This window comes from Hemiscyllium ocellatum, chromosome 30 (assembly GCF_020745735.1).
Source record: "Hemiscyllium ocellatum isolate sHemOce1 chromosome 30, sHemOce1.pat.X.cur, whole genome shotgun sequence".
Taxonomy (NCBI): Eukaryota; Metazoa; Chordata; class Chondrichthyes; order Orectolobiformes; family Hemiscylliidae; genus Hemiscyllium; species Hemiscyllium ocellatum.
The window spans coordinates 9,428,583-9,448,198 of record NC_083430.1 but is presented as its reverse complement, the minus strand read 5'-3'; positions in this window follow the sequence as shown (position 1 = coordinate 9,448,198).

Sequence of the window (19,616 nt, the reverse complement as noted above, 5' to 3'; positions counted from 1 at the left end):
AGAGGGAATAGTGATTAATTGTAAATTATAATATACCCAGTCAAGGATATGTATAACTAAAATGTAACATAGGTATTGGCTCAATAGTCCATTAAGATTGGTGATCACAGTCAGGATTCTTAAAGGGGTCGGAGTAATTTGTCCTCTGATGAAATCTGTGGCAGAATAGAGTGACAAGTGCAACAGATCCCATCTTGATGTCAGGAGCAATTCACACCAAATTTCACAGGCAGTGTGGTGAGATTCTTTGTAGGCTGGTGGAGAGATGCTGACTAAAAGAGATTAACGCTTCTGAGACACCTTGTTAATGGCATAACTTGCCTCATTAATTTTCAGCCTCCAATTCTACCAAACTTGGCAAACAAGACCTGGAAACCAGAGCCAACACCTGGCAGATTCAACTTGTGACTTGTTCCAAATGATTCCAATGTTGGAAACTGGGCACCGAGATCTCAAGGCACACTGCATGGGCACCAGCTACTTACACCCTAATCCATTGGACACTGGCATCTGACAAATCCCAAACTCTAAGAACACTGATGGCACGCCTTTGATCCATTGACAGGGCACCTCTGAACATCAATGCTGCACATCAGGCAGCGCTGGCAACTCATTGTAATGTTGTAGCAAGGAAACCGTGTGCTCAGGGACACACACCCAGCTCATGGACTGGACCAGGCTGGATTTCTGGGCTGTTCACTCACAATCAGAGCACTCACACACTCTGACCTGACCTGGATGCCCCCAATGTTGCCTTTTTATGCTTTACCCCTCAGCCAGGAATCCCAGACTAATATCACTACTGTCACACTGTGCCACTTAACAGAGACAGAACTAGGTACAAAGCTTGTCCTCACCGTCAGCAGGCTTCTGTCAGGTCAGCAGCAGAGTAGTTCATGCCCTGCTCAGGACAATCATAACGAATGAGGAGCCAAATAACAGGAGCGCTTTTGTCTCACTGTGGGTTGTTTTCTTCCTGGAGTGAGATAGATTTTTTTTAGATTAAAGTTTTATTGTCACTTACTCAAGTACGGATCACAAGAGTGCAATGGAAAGTGTGTAATGTTGCCACACACAAAGTCATCTAAGATACAATATACCCAAGTACAAAATCTTTAGTTAGAGAAATAAACAATGACATAAGTTAAAAGCGTCACCACTACAGTCTTCTGATCAGAAATGCAGAAAAGTAGAGAAAGAAAGTTAAAATGTCAACTATTCCAGGTGTTCCTTGAGCCATGGACCTGCAGATGCTCCAAACTGGACTTGCCCAAGAAGGCTTGTTCTCCCTGTCTCTGGGCATGCTTTCACCCACACTGGGCTAAGCTCTCTGGCTTCGGCTTTGTCTGCTGCCAGTGCCACCATCACTCACAGCCCCTCGTCATCCTTCACTACCTCCCCTTATTGCTGACTGCCTCTGCAGCCACCATTTAGTGCTCATTGCTGCCACCTTCAAGGCTTGCGCTAGCCTCCAGCTGCTGCTACCTGCTTGAGCACTATGCTGGGCTTGCTCTCCTCTGTGCTGGGCCTGCTCTCCTCCGCGCTGGGCTTGCTCTCCTCTGCGCTGGGCCTGCTCTCCTCCGCGCTGGGCCTGCTGTTCACCATGCTGGGCATACTGTCCTCCCCGCTGGGCCTGCTCTCCTCCGCGCTGGGCCTGCTCTCCTCCGCGCTGGGCCTGCTCTCCTCCGTGCTGGGCCTGCTCTCCTCCCTGCTGGGCCTCCTCTCCTCCGCGCTGGGCCTGCTCTCCTCTGTGCTGGGCCTGCTCTCCTCCCTGCTGGGCCTGCTCTCCTCCGCGCTGGGCCTGCTCTTCTCCGCGCTGGGCCTGCTCTCCTCCACGCTGGGCCTGCTCTCCTCCATGCTGGGCCTGCTCTCATCCGCACTGGGCCTGCTCTTGTCCGCACTGGGCCTGCTCTCCTCCGCACTGGGCCTGCTCTCCTCCGCGCTGGGCCTGCTCTCCTCCCTGCTGGGCCTCCTCTCCTCCGCGCTGGGCCTGCTCTCCTCTGTGCTGGGCCTGCTCTCCTCCCTGCTGGGCCTGCTCTCCTCTGTGCTGGGCCTGCTCTCCTCCCTGCTGGGCCTGCTCTCCTCCGCGCTGGGCCTGCTCTCGTCCGCACTGGGCCTGCTCTTGTCCGCACTGGGCCTGCTCTCCTCCGCACTGGGCTTGCTCTCCTCCGCACTGGGCCTGCTCTCCTCCGCGCTGGGTGTGCTCTGCTCCATGCTGGGTCTACTCTCTTCCGTGTTGGTCCTACTCCTGTCTGTGCTGGGTGTACCCTCCACCATGCTGGGCACACTCTGTTCCATGCTAGGCCTACTTTCTTCTACTCTGGGCCTATTCTCCTCCCTGCTGGGAGAAAATGAGGACTGTAGATCAGAGTCAAAATGTGTGGTGCTGGAAAAGCACAGCCAGTCAGGCAGCATCTGAAGAGCAGGAGAATCGATGTTTTGAGCATCAGCTCTTCATCAGGAATGAAATGTTGACTCTCCTGGTCCCTCAATGCTGCCTGACTGGCTGTGTTTTTCTAGCACCACACTTTTTGACTCCTCCGTGCTGGGCCTACTCTCGTCTGCGCTGGTCTCAGTCAAGGTGCGCAAGTCAGGTGCCAATGCTATCTGAGCTCAAGAGGTATGAAAAGAAAATAGAAGATAGAAAAAGAAAAGAAAAGCAGTCGAAGTGGAGAAGCTCCAGCTCAGGAGTCCTGCTCTGCCGCCATCTTGGAATATTTCCCACTGCATTGCAGGTATTAAGACAGCCAGGTATTAAGGGAGATGAAACTGGATGGCAAAACTGTTACTGTTGGTGCAGGTGGAGATGAGACCTGAGTGAGTAGGCAGTGCAGAGGGCATGAGATAGTGTCAAGGGTTGGGTTAGGTCAGGATGAGTGGGGCAAGATGTAACAGGCAGTAATGAGAGTGGTAGAGCAGAAGCCTCAAATGGTAAGTTGGTGGATTGGCAGGGAAAGAGTGTGAAGTATTGGAGAGAGGATAGTGCATTCTTGGTGGAGTGGAAAAGGTCATTCGGGTGTGCAACATTCTTTTAAAGAGGATAAAGGATAAGAGAATGAATTCTGGGAGATCCGCTGAGTGATGAGTTATTCTGAGATAGGTACTGGCAAGATGGGATACGAATCGAGTGTGAGAGATATCATAAGGGCTGGGTAGGTAACTACTGAGCTGGACTTGTTCAGATATGGCAAGAAACCCTCCAAAAAAACTTGGAATAAGCCAAATAAAAAGTAAGATTCAGCCCAAAGGGGACACTTAATAGAAACTTACAAGATAATACATGGCTTGGAAAGGGTGGATGCTAGGAAATTTTTTCTGTTAGGCGAGGAGACTAGGACCCATGGACACAGGCTTAAAATTAGAGGGGGTCAATTCAGAACAGAAATGCGGAGACATTTCTTCAGCCAGAGAGTGGTGGGCCTGTGGAATTCATTGCCGCATAGTGCAGTGGAGGCTGGGACACTAAATGTCTTCGAGGCAGAGATTGATAGATTCTTGATGTCTCGAGGAATTAAGGGCGTCGGGGAGAATGCGGGTAAGTGGAGTTGAAATAACCATCAGCCATGATTGAATGGCGGAGTGGACTCGATGGGCTGAATGGCCTTACTTCCACTCCTATGTCTTATGGTCAAAGTCTTTCAAACTCTGTCTTTCTGAAGAGGGATTTCAGCTCCTCTCCTCAAGGATCTAATCTGATTCCAAACCGACAGGACCTTACAATCAGTCTGAGATTCATAAGCATCACAAATACAATTGCTAGAACCTGCTCAACTCACTCAAGATGGGATAGGCATACCAATATATCAGACATTGTTGCGATGTCCTATTCTCAACCTCTGGATTTTGACTCTGCCTTCCTTAGTCTTTGTCAACTTGCTTGTATTGCATCAGTGGACTCAGATGTTACTGCTGCGTTTGAATTGATCTGTGTCCTTTTGTATCAGTCAACCAATGGTTCCTGAACCGCAGTTTGTTTTTAATTCCTCAGAAGCCAGGAGGGACAGTTTCCTTCCTATGTTACCTGTGCTGTTCCCTTTCAGTTCATTTTCTGATTTCCTTAAGCCTTGAGTCAAATAATGCAAATTGCGATTAAAATTACAGAATCCTCCCATGTAGGATAGTACTTATCAAATACAGGGTGAGCAGTAATGGAGAATGCATGAGGGCGTGGGGTGGCATGGTGGACAGGAGGGGTGTAAGGTGCTATTTAGGGGCTTTCAAATAATTTTGGGAATTGATGCACTGTCTTTGAAAACAGAGTTGGGTATCCAACTATATTGTCCCATAGCCATTAGTCTGTAGAACCTCATCAGTGCTCCAACTCAATAACGTAAAACTGAACTAGGTGTGACACATGGGCCAGATGAACATTTCAGAAGCTGAAAAAATGCACAGGTTGAGTTTTCCCAGCCCACACAAAAACTTGATCCTGACCTTGGCCCTGCTTTCCTGGCAGGCAGGTGGATTAAAATACTGGTTGGATCCAGGGCCAGTGCAAAGCTCTCAGGGACACTGGGTGAGCCATCAAATTCATACCTTCCTCCAATCTCCCTTCTACCACAATTAACTTTCAGAAATCAATGTTGTGCAGGAGGATACATAACATTTCTGCATTCATAGTTACTTCTGATTGTAATGTGTATGGAAAAGGAGATTACAAAGATACTGGATGTTCATTTTTATTGTTTTACACATTGCCCAGGAGAGATACTGGAGAAAATCTGATTGTAATGTGGACTATGCCAGTCTGTAGCTCAGGTAGTCCACTAGCTGGAGAGTCACTGAGGCAGCACAGATTGGAGTTATTTAGCTGTGTCAGAGATTCCACAGGATATCTGTGGAATTACCTGGCAAATTGAAACTTCCAACTGGCAATTTCCCTTTGCCTTGAATCTTCTGACACAGCCTGAGAATTTAGAGTTATTTAATGCAGCTAATAGTGAACCAGGAAAACGTAGAGGATTCTATAACCAACTTTAACTTCTGAGTAATGATTAAGCCAATCTCTAACTGAACACTGATTCCCCATGTTCATCCATAAATGGGCCTTGACACTTTCTGACCTAATATCAACCTTACCCACTATATAGTCCACCTGTCCCTTTACCCATCTCACCTCAGCTTACTACTCAACTTACCACCACATAGTCTACTCACCTTACCCAGTTGATACCTTACCCACCTGTTGCCCACTGACACTCTATTCACCTTACACATCTGGCACCTTACTCACCTCACCCTGGTTCACTACCTACTTCATGCACCTGGCACATTATCCACCTCACCCACCTGGCACCTGGTTCACTATTCATGTCATCAATATATCCTTACCTACTGCACTTAATATTCCTCAATCACTGTTAAACCAACTTGGAACCTTTGACTCCTGATAAATGATAGCAAGTGTCATTAAAACGGTGTGGGCTGGCCCACCTTGCTACTCCTGCACTTAGTGGTTTTCCCGCTGCCTACGTCTTTAGATTCGAAATTGTGGCTGGAAAATTGAGTCCAAGTAGATGGGTAATTGTAAAGAGGATTACCATCAGTGGAATCTATTCCCATGGTAACTGGAATAATTGGGTGATATGTTCCCACTACACTTACTAGATTATTTTCTGAAACCATTAATCATTATAATAGAGTGGCCTATATCAAATTGTGTACTTTAATACTATTTACTGGTTCAGATTTTGAATAATCATGTCAGTGTTAAATTTATAAAACTGTCACATATGGAATGAAGAATATACAATGAAATTTTGAGAAAAAAATTGTATTATAAATTGATGGACATTTATATATCTACCAGTTTATATGGATGTGTACCAGAAGATCCAGAACTTTCATTTCCACTATTGAAGTCTGTTTGTGTGCTTACATTGTTCCATTCGTGGAACATTCAGTTTTGCTGTCCCATCAGGTTTTGCACTCAAGGTGACTGCCGCGCTCATGGATTCACTGACCCTGACTGGGTACTTGATTAGTAAGGAGATCAAAGGTCATTAAAAGAAGGCAGAAGAGTGGGATTGAGAAACATATAGGCCATGATCAAATGGTGGAGCAGACTCGATGGGCTGAATGGCCTAATTCTGCTCCTACATCTTACGGTCTTGCCACTGTGTTCCTGAAGTGCTCACATCTGCCATTATTTTAACTTTGATCTCATTCAAGGAGAAGCAGAGGAAGTGACCTTCAAAGGCTGGTGTGGTTTCTGGGAAAACACTGCTGTCAGTATGATACACCTGAGTGTTCCTTAAATGCTAGCCCTCGTAACATATGTCATTGAGACGGAGTTCTAAGTGAAACAGATGTTTTGAAATCTGTTAGCAATGTTGATTACTCATATTGCTATAAGATCTCAGACTTATACATTGTCTGGGTTCTGTGCTTGCTGACTACATAGAGAAGTCCACTGCCATTACCAATTTGACTGCTGCCGAAGCTGAGACAGGTACCTTTATACTGGAATATTACATGTATGTTCTGTAACTGCTGTAAAGGTGTAATGTCTGTCCAGGAACTATACAATAATACACCAAAGTCTTGTCTGTCTTTAAATGTTAGAGTCTGATGCTGCCATTTGGATTTCAGTGCAATTTAACCACTGATAGCTGCAGTGGCATCGGATGTTAGAGGCATTAATGAAGCCTCACCCAATATCAACTGAAATAACTGTGCAGAGGCTGATATCCTGTTACCAAGTCACCCAGCCAGCGCAGAGTCAGTCCCCTATACGGAGGAGATTCTAAATCTGCTGTTTATACATTTTTTTCTCTTCGTTTCCCACCCACAGTATTGTCATACAGCAGTCGTGCTCACATTCCCATGTCTGTGGGGGTGCAGGTGCACGATGCAATGAAAAGCACCAAGTAAAATAACTTTATCAACATACCACCACCAGAAAAGACACCCATGTGGCCAATGAGCCAGTGACAAGCATAGCCCAGAGCAAGCAAGGCTTATGTGAAAAAGGGAATTGGAGGGAGAAATAAAGCACTTCATTCCCTGCAGTTTCCAACTCTTCCAAATGAGATCCCCATTTATAATTTTTTTTAAAAATTAATAATTATACAAAATATAATACAACAGAAACAATACACGAGAAATATCATAAGGTACACAAAATAAACACTACATAAAACATATATAGAATTTGCACACAAGTCACTGTCCTTTTAAAAAAATTACCACAATGACAGAAATCCAGAGAAGAGTCCATTTCAGCCCCCAAGGGAAAATTATATGGCAGACAAAAATTCACAATATACAACTGCAAACACTTTAGACATCGCCTGCACCCAGGCACAAAAGGGAATTGTCTACAAAACACAACATAGCCAAAAACCACATTTGACAATGAAAAACACTGACTATATAACTCAACTCCCCCCCAACACCGTCCATTCCCTAGGTACTCTACACCCCTCCTGACACTGCTCCATACCACGCACTGATCAGACCATCCTTGGCTAGCTCTCCTGAGGGACAGTCATTGGCCTCCCTATCTTCAGCCACCCTGCAGAGTCACCCACCCTCCACAGACCCTTTTAATCCCCTGTTTATTTATTTTATTAAACAAATTACAAAACAGTTTACAATAAACATTTACAGCTGTACAAGAGACAGCAATTTTACAAGGGAGAGGAGCAGCAAAGCTAGGCCCCAAACCCTACCGTTCAAACATTTTACAGGGAGATGAGGACAAACCTCAAATCCCAGTTCCACATTTAACAAGACAGTGACAATGACATTTGTACATTAAACAAAACTGTTACATACAGAAGTGCAGACAATACAGACCCAGCAAGCCCCCACCCTTCCCACCTTTCGACCACTCTAAGGCAGCCCGCCCCTACCCACCTTCTGGCTTAATCGCCTGTTTATTTTTTTTATTTTATTAAACAAATTACAAAAAATAGTTCAGTTCACAAGAAAACATTTACAGCTGTACAAGAGACAGCAATTTTACAAGGGAGAGGAGCAGCAAAGCTAGGCCCCAAACCCTACCGTTCAACCATTTTACAGGGATTTGAGGTTTGTCCTCATCTCTCAGTTCCACATTTAACAAGACAGTGACAATGACATTTGTACATTAAACAATACTGTTACATACAGAAGTGCAGACAATACAGACCCAACAAACCCCCACCCCTCCCACCTTTCGACCACTCTAAGGCAGCCCGCCCCTACCCACCTTCTGGCTTAATCCCCTGTTTATATTGGTCAGCTAGGGTTTTCTGACTGGGCAGGGCTATCACGTCTGATCAAGGACATTGTAGTCAACAAGATCCACCTGGTTCCAATCAATACATTAACACTGTCAATAACTATAACCAGCAATAGCATTGTCAATAACTGTAACCACATCTTACTTCAGCACTGTCTATAACTCTATGATCATCATCAGCCCTGTCATTAACTGTGTGACCAGAGTTAATATCATTATTATTTCTGCTGTAACTATACCCGACATTTGGGTGCACCACAGGGCAATGAGCACTCAGACAATGACAGGAAAGAATACAGAGGAAGCTGGCAATACAAATGTTTGCTCAGAGTAGAATATGGAAGTGCATAGCACAAAACAAATCTCCAAGTCTACACCTATCACATTGTTTGCAACTCCATCTCATTGCTTCCTCAAACCTCAATTCTGAGCAACTCACTTCCCCCTTTAGCCTCCCTGACTGTTTGGGATATCACTGAATGGCACTGAAACAATGTTGGCATTTCCCTGGCAATGTGGAAAATTGCTGAGATATGTTTTGTACACAAAAATCAGGACAAATCCAACCCAGACAATTTCTGCCCCATTGGTCTCCTGTCAATCATCAACAAAGTGAGGCAAGCTGTCACTTACAATCCTGTCAAATGCCACTCACTCAATAATAATCTCCTTCCTGATGCTCAATTTGGTCCTGCCAAGGCTAATCACATCCTGACTTCATTACAACCTTGACTCAAACATGGATGAAAGAGCTGAATCCCGGGGCTGAAGCCAGACACCAACTCGAAGACACCTCTTCCTACCACCCCTTGACCATGACCTCACCTCCTATCACCAAACCATCATCTCCTAGACCATACACAACTTCATCACCTCAGGGGATCTCCAACTCACAGCTTCCAACCTCATAGTTCAGGAACCCTGCACCGCCCTGTTCACACGGCACGGTAGCACAGTGGTTAGCACTGCTGCCTCACAGCGCCAGAGACCCGGGTTCAATTCCCGACTCAGGCGACTGACTATGTGGACTTTGCATATTCTCCCCGTGTCTGCGTGGGTTTCCTCCGGGTGCTCCGGTTTCCTCCCACAGTCCAAAGATGTGCAGGTCAGGTGAATTGACCATGCTAAATTGCCCGTAGTGTTAGCTAAAGGGGTAAATGTAGGGGAATGGGTGGGTTGTGCTTCGGTGGGTCGGTGTGGACTTGTTGGGCTGAAGGGCCTGTTTCCACACTATAAGTAATCTAATCTAACCTGATCTTCCTCCCACCCAAGATTCACAAGCCTGACTGTCCTGGCCTGCTCCTGCTCCAACGAACGCATCTCCACGTACCTTGCTATTGTCCTATCCCCCCGGTCCAGGAATGCCCCTCATACGTTCAGGACAACATCCACGCCCTTTACCTCCTCCAAGACTTTCGTTTCCCCGGCCCCCAATACCTTATCTTCACCATGGACATCCAGTCCCTCTACACCTCTATCCACCATGACAAGGGCTTCCAAGCCCTCCATTTCTTCCTCTCCTGGTGTCCCCTCCAGAATCCTTCCACTGATACTCTCATTTGATTGGCTGAACTGGTCCTCATCCTCAATAACTGTTCCTTTGAATCGTCCCACTTCCTCCAGGCAAAAGGGATGGCCATGAGCACCCACATGGGTCCCAGCTATGCTGTGTCTTTATCCATCTACCGCAGTTACACTGACACCATTCCCCATCTTTTCTTCCATTACAGTGATGACTGTATCGACACCATGTCCCACTCCCACGTGGAGGTTGAACAGTTCATCAACTTCACCCTGACCTTAAATTCACCTGGACCATCTCAGACACCTCCCTCCCATTCCTGGACTTCTCCATCTTTATCAACAGTGACCAACTTAACATGGACATTCACAAACACACTGACTCTCACAGCTACCTGGACTACACCTCCTCCACCCTACCTCCTGCAAAAATGCTATCCTTTATTCCCAATTCCTCTGCCTCTGCCACATCTGCTCCCAGGAGGACCAGTTCCATCACAGAACACACCAGATGACTGCCTTTTTCAAAGACTGTAATTTCCCCTTTCATATGGTTGATGATGCCCTCCAGCACATCTCATCCACTTCCCACACCTTCCCCTTTGAACCCCACCCCTCCAATCACAAAAAAGAAGGAACCACCCCGCCCCGGTCATTACCTTCCACCCTCCAACTTCTGTATGCATCACATCAGCCTTCACCATTCTGCTACCTGCAAACGGATCGTCCCACCAGAGATATATTTCCCTCCCCACCCCTATCTGCATTCCGTAAAGACCATTCCCTCCGTGACTTTCTTGTCAGGTCCACACCTCCCACCAACCCACCCTCCCGTCCTGGCACCCTTCCCTGCCACCGCAGGAATTGCAAAACCTACGCCCACACCTTCCCCTCACCTCCGTCCAAGGCCCAATGGCCCAATCCATCAAAGTTTCACTTCCACTTCCACACACATCATTTACTGTATCTGTTGCTCCTGATGCAGTCTCCTTTATATTGGGGAGACAGGACGCCTACCCGCACAATGTTTCAGACAACATCTCCAGGACACCCGCACCAAGCAACCCCACTACCACATGGCCGAACATTTCAACTCCGTCTCCCACTCCATCAAGGACATGTCGACTTCCTCCATTGCCGCACCATAACCACCTCCTCCATCACCACTGGGCCTCCTCCATTGCCATTCCCTAATCACCCAATGGTAGGACCCTCCAACCCCATGGCATCAAGGTGGACTTCACCAGTTTCTTCTTTTCCCCTCCCCCCCCACCTTATCCCAGTTCCAACCTTCCAGCTCGGCACCATCCTCATGACAGCTGTATTCTTGATGAAGGGCTTTTGCCCGAAACGTCGACTTTACTGCTCCTCAGATGCTGCCTGAACTGCTGTGCTCTTCCAGCACCACTAATCCAGAATTTGGTCTCCAGCATCTGCCGTCATTGTTTTTACCTCATGACATGTCCCAACTGTCCATCTGCCTTCCCACCTATCCACTCCACCCTCCTCCTCTCCAATCTTCCATCATTATCCGCACCACCATATACCTATTGCACTCCCAGCTACCTTCCGCCCAGCCCCACCCCCTTCCCATTTATCTCTCTACCCCCTCAGCTCACAAGCCTTATTCCTGACGAACGGCTTTTGCCCAAAACGTTGATTCTCCTGTTCCTCGGACGCTGCCCGCTGTGCTTTCATCAGACTTTGTAGCAGTTACTGTAATTGAGTGACTTACTAGTTCATTCTACAGGGTAGTTAAAATTTAACCACTGTGGATCGGGTGTCACATGTAGACCAATAATGGAGATGTCCTTCACGAAAGGAAATTGGTGAGCCAGATGGGTTTTTACAACAATCGACAATTAGACTAGCTTTTAATGCCAGATTTATTAACCGAAGTAAGATCTGTCCATGTCCCCAGCATGCTGGGTTATTAGTCTTGTATTTAGAATGCTACAATTAGTAAATATCATCAGTGCTCCATTCGTATAGTATTGGTGCTACTTGCCTCCTATTAAACATGTTGTCTAGGTTTTGTTCCATGCAGTCACATCAGCTGAGCAGTTATGGGGCAATACAGGGATTACTGAACCTTGTGTGGTTCAAAGTGAGCATTGCTAACTTTTAACCTTATTAGAGTAGGTAATTGATTAACTAGCTGAAGACAGCTAGTACTAGGACACTCACCTGCACACACACACACACCATGGGTGCTGGGGAAAAAAATAAGCACTACCGCAGTTAGGCAGTCGTGCGGAGGTAAAGAAAAAAAAGGAGAAAAAAAAAGTACGAGGACACTACCCTGGGGAACTGCCAGCCAAAGAAGTCCCTTTGAAGCGTAGTCACTGTTACAATGAAGAAAATGCAGTAGCCAGTGGGGGACAACAAGATCTCCACTTCTTCCTTTCCCGCCGCACCAACCAGTACCCTTCCACTGACACCCTCCTATGACTGACTGAACTGGTCCGCACCCTGAATAACTTCTCTTTCCAATCCTCCCACTTCCTCCAAACTAAAGGAGTTGCCATGGGCACCCGCATGGGCCCCAGCTATGCCTGTCTCTTTGTAGGATATGTGGAACAGTCCATCTTCCGCAACTGCACTGGCACCAGCCCCCACCTTTTCCTCCGCTACATCGATGACTGTATCGGCGCTGCCTCGTGCTCCCACGAGGAGGTTGAACAGTTCATCAACTTTACCAACACCTTCCATCCCGATCTCAAATTCACCTGGACTGTCTCAGACTCCTCCCTCACCTTCCTAGACCTTTCCATTTCTATCTCGGGCGACCAACTCAACACAGACATCTATTATAAACCGACTGACTCCCACAGCTACCTGGACTACACCTCCTCCCACCCTGCCCCCTGTAAAAACACCATCCCATATTCCCAATTCCTTCGTCTCCGCCGCATCTGCTCCCAGGAGGACCAGTTCCAATACCGTACAGCCCAGATGGCCTCCTTCTTCAAGGACCGCAGATTCCCCACAGACGTGATCGACGATGCCCTCCACCGCATCTCCTCCACTTCCCGCTCCTCCGCCCTTGAGCCCCGCTCCTCCAACCGCCACCAGGACAGAACCCCACTGGTTCTCGCCTACCACCCCACCAACCTCCGTATACAACGTATCATCCGCCGTCATTTCCGCCACCTCCAAACGGACCCCACCACCAGTGATATATTCCCCTCCCCTCCCCATCAGCGTTCCGCAAAGACCACTCCTTTTGTGACTCCCTCATCAGGTCCACACCCCCCACCAACCCAATCTCCACTCCCGGCACCTTCCCCTGCAACCGCAGGAAATGTAAAACTTGCGCCCACACCTCCTCCCTTACTTCTCTCCAAGGCCCCAAGGGATCCTTCCATATCCACCACAAATTCACTTGCACCTCCACACACATCATCTATTGCATCCACTGCACCCGATGTGGCCTCCTCTATATTGGGAAGACAGGCCGCCTACTTGCGGAACGCTTCAGGGAACACCTCTGGGACACCCGGACCAACCAACCCAACCACCCCGTGGCTCAACACTTTAACTCTCCCTCCCACTCCACCAAGGACATGCAGGTCCTTGGACTCCTCCATCGCCAGAACATAACAACACGACGGTTGGAGGAAGAGCGCCTCATCTTCCGCCTGGGAACCTTCCAACCACAAGGGATGAACTCAGATTTCTCCAGTTTCCTCATTTCCCCTCCCCCCACCTGGTCTCAGTCGGTTCCCTCAACTCAGCACCACCCTCCTAACCTGCAATCCTCTTCCTGACCTCTCCGCCCCCACCCCACTCCGGCCTATCACCCTCACCTTGACCTCCTTCCACCTATCACATCTCCATCGCCCCTCCCCCAAGTCCCTCCTCCCTACCTTTTATCTTAGCCTACCTGGCACACTCTCCTCATTCCTGATGAAGGGCTCTGGCCTGAAACATCGAATTTCCTGTTCCTTGGATGCTGCCTGACCTGCTGTGCTTTAACCAGCAACACATTTTCAGCTCTGATCTCCAGCATCTGCAGACCTCACTTTTTACACGACAACAAGATCTTACAAACTACAGTGTGACAATGACTCTGTAACAAAATAACTCAAATCACGCTAAATCCTCTCAAACCTTTACACAGTCAGTTACTTTGATTCAAACCCAAATCCTTTGTGCTGTTGGTTTTGATAAAGGACTACAATTTCCTGTGGAATAAATTCCCAGCTGAGGCATTTGACTAATGGTTCAGAATTAAATGATTCAGGTCAGATTTAGTGGGCTAGCGTTGCAATCATTTCTGTGACAGGTCCCATTGTGCTAATAACGAATGACTTTTTCCTTTCCCTCAGCGGATTGATGCACTTTCTCAGTATGAGTGGAAGCAGAAGGCTTCAGTGTTTCCATCAGCTGGAAAGTCCTTTTGTAGTCATCATCCTTTCAATGCACAGAGCTTTCTGTCTTCAAATGAAAGTGACAACACAAACTGAGTGTGGGTCACGGTACCTTGGCACCCTATGTTACGTTGCCAATGAAGCTCCCAAAGGGTATCACTCCCAATGTCCTGTACAACCACAACATGACCTGTTTCAAAGTTGCTGCTACATCTGCTTCCAGCATTGTCGCAGTCCGGCATGTTGCATTGTTAGCTGCTGTTTCTCTGGATAAACTGCAGCCAACAATGCAACATGCCGGACTGCGACAATGCTGGAAGCAGATGTAGCAGCAACTTTGAAACAGGTCATGTTGTGGTTGTACAGGACATTGGTTAGGCCACTTGCAGAATATTGCGTGCAATTCTGCTTTCCCTCCTATAGGAAGGATGCTGTGAAACTTGAAAGGGTTCAGAAAAATTTTACAAAGATCTTGCCAGGGTTGGAGGATTTGAGCTCCACAGAGAGGCTGAACAGTTTGAGGTTATTTTTCCTGGAGCGTCGGAGGCTGAGGGGTGGCCTTATAGAGATTTATAAAACCATGAGGGGCATGGATAGGATAAATAGACAAAGTCTTTTTCCCTGGGGTGGGGGAGCCCAGAACAAGGGTTTAAGGTGAGAGGGGAAAGATATAAAAGGCACCTAAAGGGCAACAGTTTCACGTAGAGGGTGGTATGGGTATGGAATGAGCTGCCAGAGGAAGTGGTGGAGGCTGGTGCAATTGCAACATTTAAAAGACATTTTGATGGGTATATGAATAGGAAGGGATTACAGGAAAATGTGCCAAATGCTGCCAAATTGGATTAAACTAAGGTTGGATATCTGGTTGGCATGGACATGTTGGACCGAAGGGTCTGTTTCTGTGCTGTAACTCTCTATGACTCTATTTGTTGAATACTTAGAGAAAGAAACAAAAAATGCAGGGCTATGGGGAAAACACGGGGTGAGTGGAATGAAATAAACTGCTCTGTCAAAAAGCCCACACAACTACAATGCAGGAGTCTGGTTTGAACTGAATGGGCACAAATCTCAAAAGCCCCACCTCCCACATAACATTTATTTTTTTATCTTATTTATTAAAGTACTTTACATTCTGCAGCACCTTGTTTGGATGAATTAAACATTCAGGCAGGTAGCGGTATAACTGTTAATGGGTGACCCAGAGGCCAGGCCGGACCATGGGTTCAAATCCTACCACAGCTGTGGAATTTCAATTCATTTCTTACCCCTGAAATTTAAAGCTAGTTTCAGAAATAGTACCTTGAGACCATCTTCACTTGTTATAAAAATTCATCTCGTTCACTAGTACCCTGAAGAGAAGGAAATCTGCCAGCATTAGTCAGTCTGGATTACATTAACTCCAGACCAACAGCACTGTGGTTAGCTCTTAATTAACTTGCTCAAAAACCAACCAGTTCAAGGACATCTAGGGATGGGTAACACATGCCAGCTTTGTCATTGATGACCACATAATATGAAGAAATAAAGAAAATAAAATGAGGTGGTTTCCTTGTGGATTACATTATAAACCGTAGAAGTAACATTCTTGAGACAGAACTAAGCCACTCCATGAGGAATGGATTTGTCCAAAGCTCTGTTGTCCTATGTTCAACTCATTAGTGATTGTTGACAATTAAAAGACTAGTGGGAGGAGGGTGGCATAAAGCTCTCCACAGGTTGGAGTCATACCTTGTCCAAAAGAAGGTGGTTGTGGTTGATGGAAGCCAAGCAGAACAACCAGCTCTAGACCATCCCTGCACGACTTCCTCAGGGCAGTGTCATTGCCTCAGTCACCTTCAGGCTCGTCAATGGTCTTCTCTTCAACTTGGCATCAGAAATGAGTGTTCACTGATGATAGCACAGTGTTCAACCCTGTTCCACAGTTAGTACATCATAGCTGTAGTGTAGACCATCTAGAAGATGCTCTGCTCTGCTGTAACTTACCAAAGCTTCTAAATCCATGATCTCTACATTCCAGAATGACAAGGGCCATAGACACAAAGGAATATCCATCACGTATAACTTCCCTTCCAAGGCACATACCATCCTGACTTGAATTATGCTGTAAAATGTGTTGCTGGAAAAGCGCAGCAGGTCAGGCAGCATCCAAGGAGCAGGAGAATCGACGTTTCAGGCATGAGCCCTTCTTCAGGAATTGTGCTGTCTTTTCTTCGTTGGCCATAATAAAAGGTTAAAACTTGAATTAAGAAATGTAAAACACAAGGTTAAAATCCACCTTGCAACACACATTGCTAACACACTGTAACTGCTGAAACACACTGTAACACATTCTGTAAGACGCTTTCTAACAAGCCCTGTAGCAGAAACTCGGTAACGCACAAGGCCATTGTAACTTTAGGTTACCAAATAAAATAGCTGATTTAAACTCATCACCAGTTAGTTACCTCAATCCTGTTATTCATGGCAATACAGTCAGCCTGAGTGTGAAACTTTTCCAATTCACTACATCTCCAGATGGGATACACAAACTGGTAAACTCCAGGCTGAGGAGAAGATGAACTGGCATCTCTTCTTTAGTTGCCCACTCCCTCTTTAGTCACAGCAAATCTAGTTTCTAAAGCATTTCTTCCCTCGTGGATACCCTTCTTTCAGATAAAATGAATTTATGTTTTATAAGGAGCTGACGTAACATGCATGCTTTCTGGGGTTAACAGAACAGAGAGTTACTAAATGTAAGAAGAATCAGTGATGCAATATGTACAGATGGATGAAGTACAGTGAGTGAATTTTAAAAAGCAGAAAATCAGATGCATAGAGCAGTCTCTAAACTTTTGTGAAGAATAAATGACAAAGCTTTATAGCTGGCAGCATGGATGTTAACAGGAGCATTGACATTGACGATTGAGCAGCCAATTTCAGGATTTTTGAATTTGCAGGTTGATTCTTTTGTCCTGGTTCCTTTCGATGGTGACTGCCCTGTAGCATGCAACGTGAGAAAATATCTGAAATAACTCTACAGAGGCCAGGATCCCATCACCAAGTCATCTTTTATTTATAAATGGAGAATCCTTGACACTGATCCAACTCCGTCAGAGCCAGTTCTCAGAGTGAACAGAACTCCTGTTCATATCTATCAGCCAGGGCTCCTTGATTGGACCAGATTAACAGCCTCAGTCAGGGAACTCATATTCTGTGAGCACAACCTGGCTAACCTCACTACAATCACTACAGTATCTTTTTCCTTTCTTTACCTGAAGTGTTAGGGTGTTTAATGGCTGTTCTCAAACTGTGACCTTCACAACACTAACCTACACACTAGTACATTAGGTCATTAACATACAGGCCAACTCACTGTCAGTTTGTAACCCTGTGTTTATAAAACCCTTGAAGGCTCTGACTCAGAGATGTCTACAGGAGATGGCCACCCTCTCAGAGGGTGGGAATAACTAGTCAGCCTTTTATTATTCTTCTCCTTTTTGGTCTTTCTATTTGAAGTTTCCCTAACGCAGTAATATTCCAGGGGTTTGCACAGATCTCTGCCAGACTGTTGCTGAGTTTGCATCCACAGCTTTTGGCTGGAGCCGCTCTCTTTAGAAAATGCTGGCACTACAATTTCAATATGTCCATCAAAACTTTGGGGTTCTGATCCATTATCTTGAAACGTTCCCTGCAGGACAAATGAAACGATATCCATTCTACTTCCGTTACAAGGGAAGAAGAAGTCTTCAAAATAGAAATAAAGCACACACACACACACACACACACACATACTCTCCCTCTCTCTCTCTCTCACATGCGCACACACACACACACACACACACAGAAACACAGGCACACACTCTCTCACACACACACTCTCTCTCACACACACACACACACACACACACTCTCTCACACACACACACGCGCTCTCTCACACACACACACACGCGCTCTCTCACACACAGAAACACAGACACACACTCTCTCACACACACACTCTTTCACACACACACACACTCTCTCACACACACACTCTCACTCACACACACGCACACGCTCTCTCTCTCACACACATGCAGAAACAATGACACACACTCTCTCACACACACACACACGCACACACACACACACTCTCTCACACACACACAGAAACACAGACACACACTCTCTCACACACACAGAAACACAGACACACAGTCTCTCACACACGCACACTCTTTCTCACGTACACTCTCTCTCATACACACACACGCTCTCTCTCACACACACAGAAACACAGATACACACTTTCTCACACACACAGACTCACTCTCACACATAGATACATACATATTCTCTATCTCACACACATGTTCTCGCACTCTCTCACGCACTTACTCTCTCACACATACGCACACTCTGTCACACGCACATGCTTTCATTCAATTCATCTCTCTCTCACAAATACGCACATTGTCAGTCTCATGCATGCACATTCTAACTCTCATTCACACTCACACACACGCACAGACACTTACTCTCTGATTCACGCTTACACACGCATAAGCTCTCTCATACACACATGCACACTTTCTCGCACATACAAACACAAATGCAATCTCACATGCATTCTCAATCTGTCACACACACACTCCCATGCATACTCCCATGCATACTCCCATGCATACTCCCACATACGTGCACATTTACTCTTCATTTTCTCACTCACAGACTATCACCCTCACATACTCACTCTCACTCTCTTACACACTCTCATCTCGCACGCACACAATGTCATGCTGACACTCTAAATGTCACACTGATTCACTCTTACTCTCATGCACATGCTCTCACTCTCAAATACACGCTCTCTTCTCACACACATGCACTGTCACGCTCAGGCACGCTCTCTCACACACACATATACACAATAATAGTGTCATAGAGTCATAGAGATGTACAGCAGGAATATAGACCATTCGGTCTAAATCGTCTATGTCGATCAGATATCCTAACCTAATGTAGTCCCACTTGCCAGCACACGTACTGTATCTTTCCAATTCACATACACATCCAGGTGCCTTTTAAATGTTGCAATTGTACCAGCCTCCACCACTTCCTCTGGCAGCTTATTCCATACACCACCTTCTGTGTGAAGAAGTTTCCCCTTAGGTCTCTTTTATATCTTTACCCTCTCACCCTAAACCTATGCCCTCTAGTTCTGGACTCCACCACCCCAGGGAAAAGATCTTGTCGAGTTATCCTATCCATGCCCCTCATGATTTTATAAATCTCTATAAGGTTATCCCTCAGCCACCGACAGTCCAGGGAAAACAGCCCAGCCTATTCAACCTCTCCCTATAGCTCAAATCCTCCAACCTTGGCAACATCCTTGAAAATCCTTTCTGAACCCTTTCAAGTTTCCAATAGGAAGGAGACCAGAATTGCACACAATATTCCAAAAGTGGCCCAACCAATGTCCTGTACAGCAGCAACATGACCTCCCAACTCCTGTACTCAATACTCTGACCAAT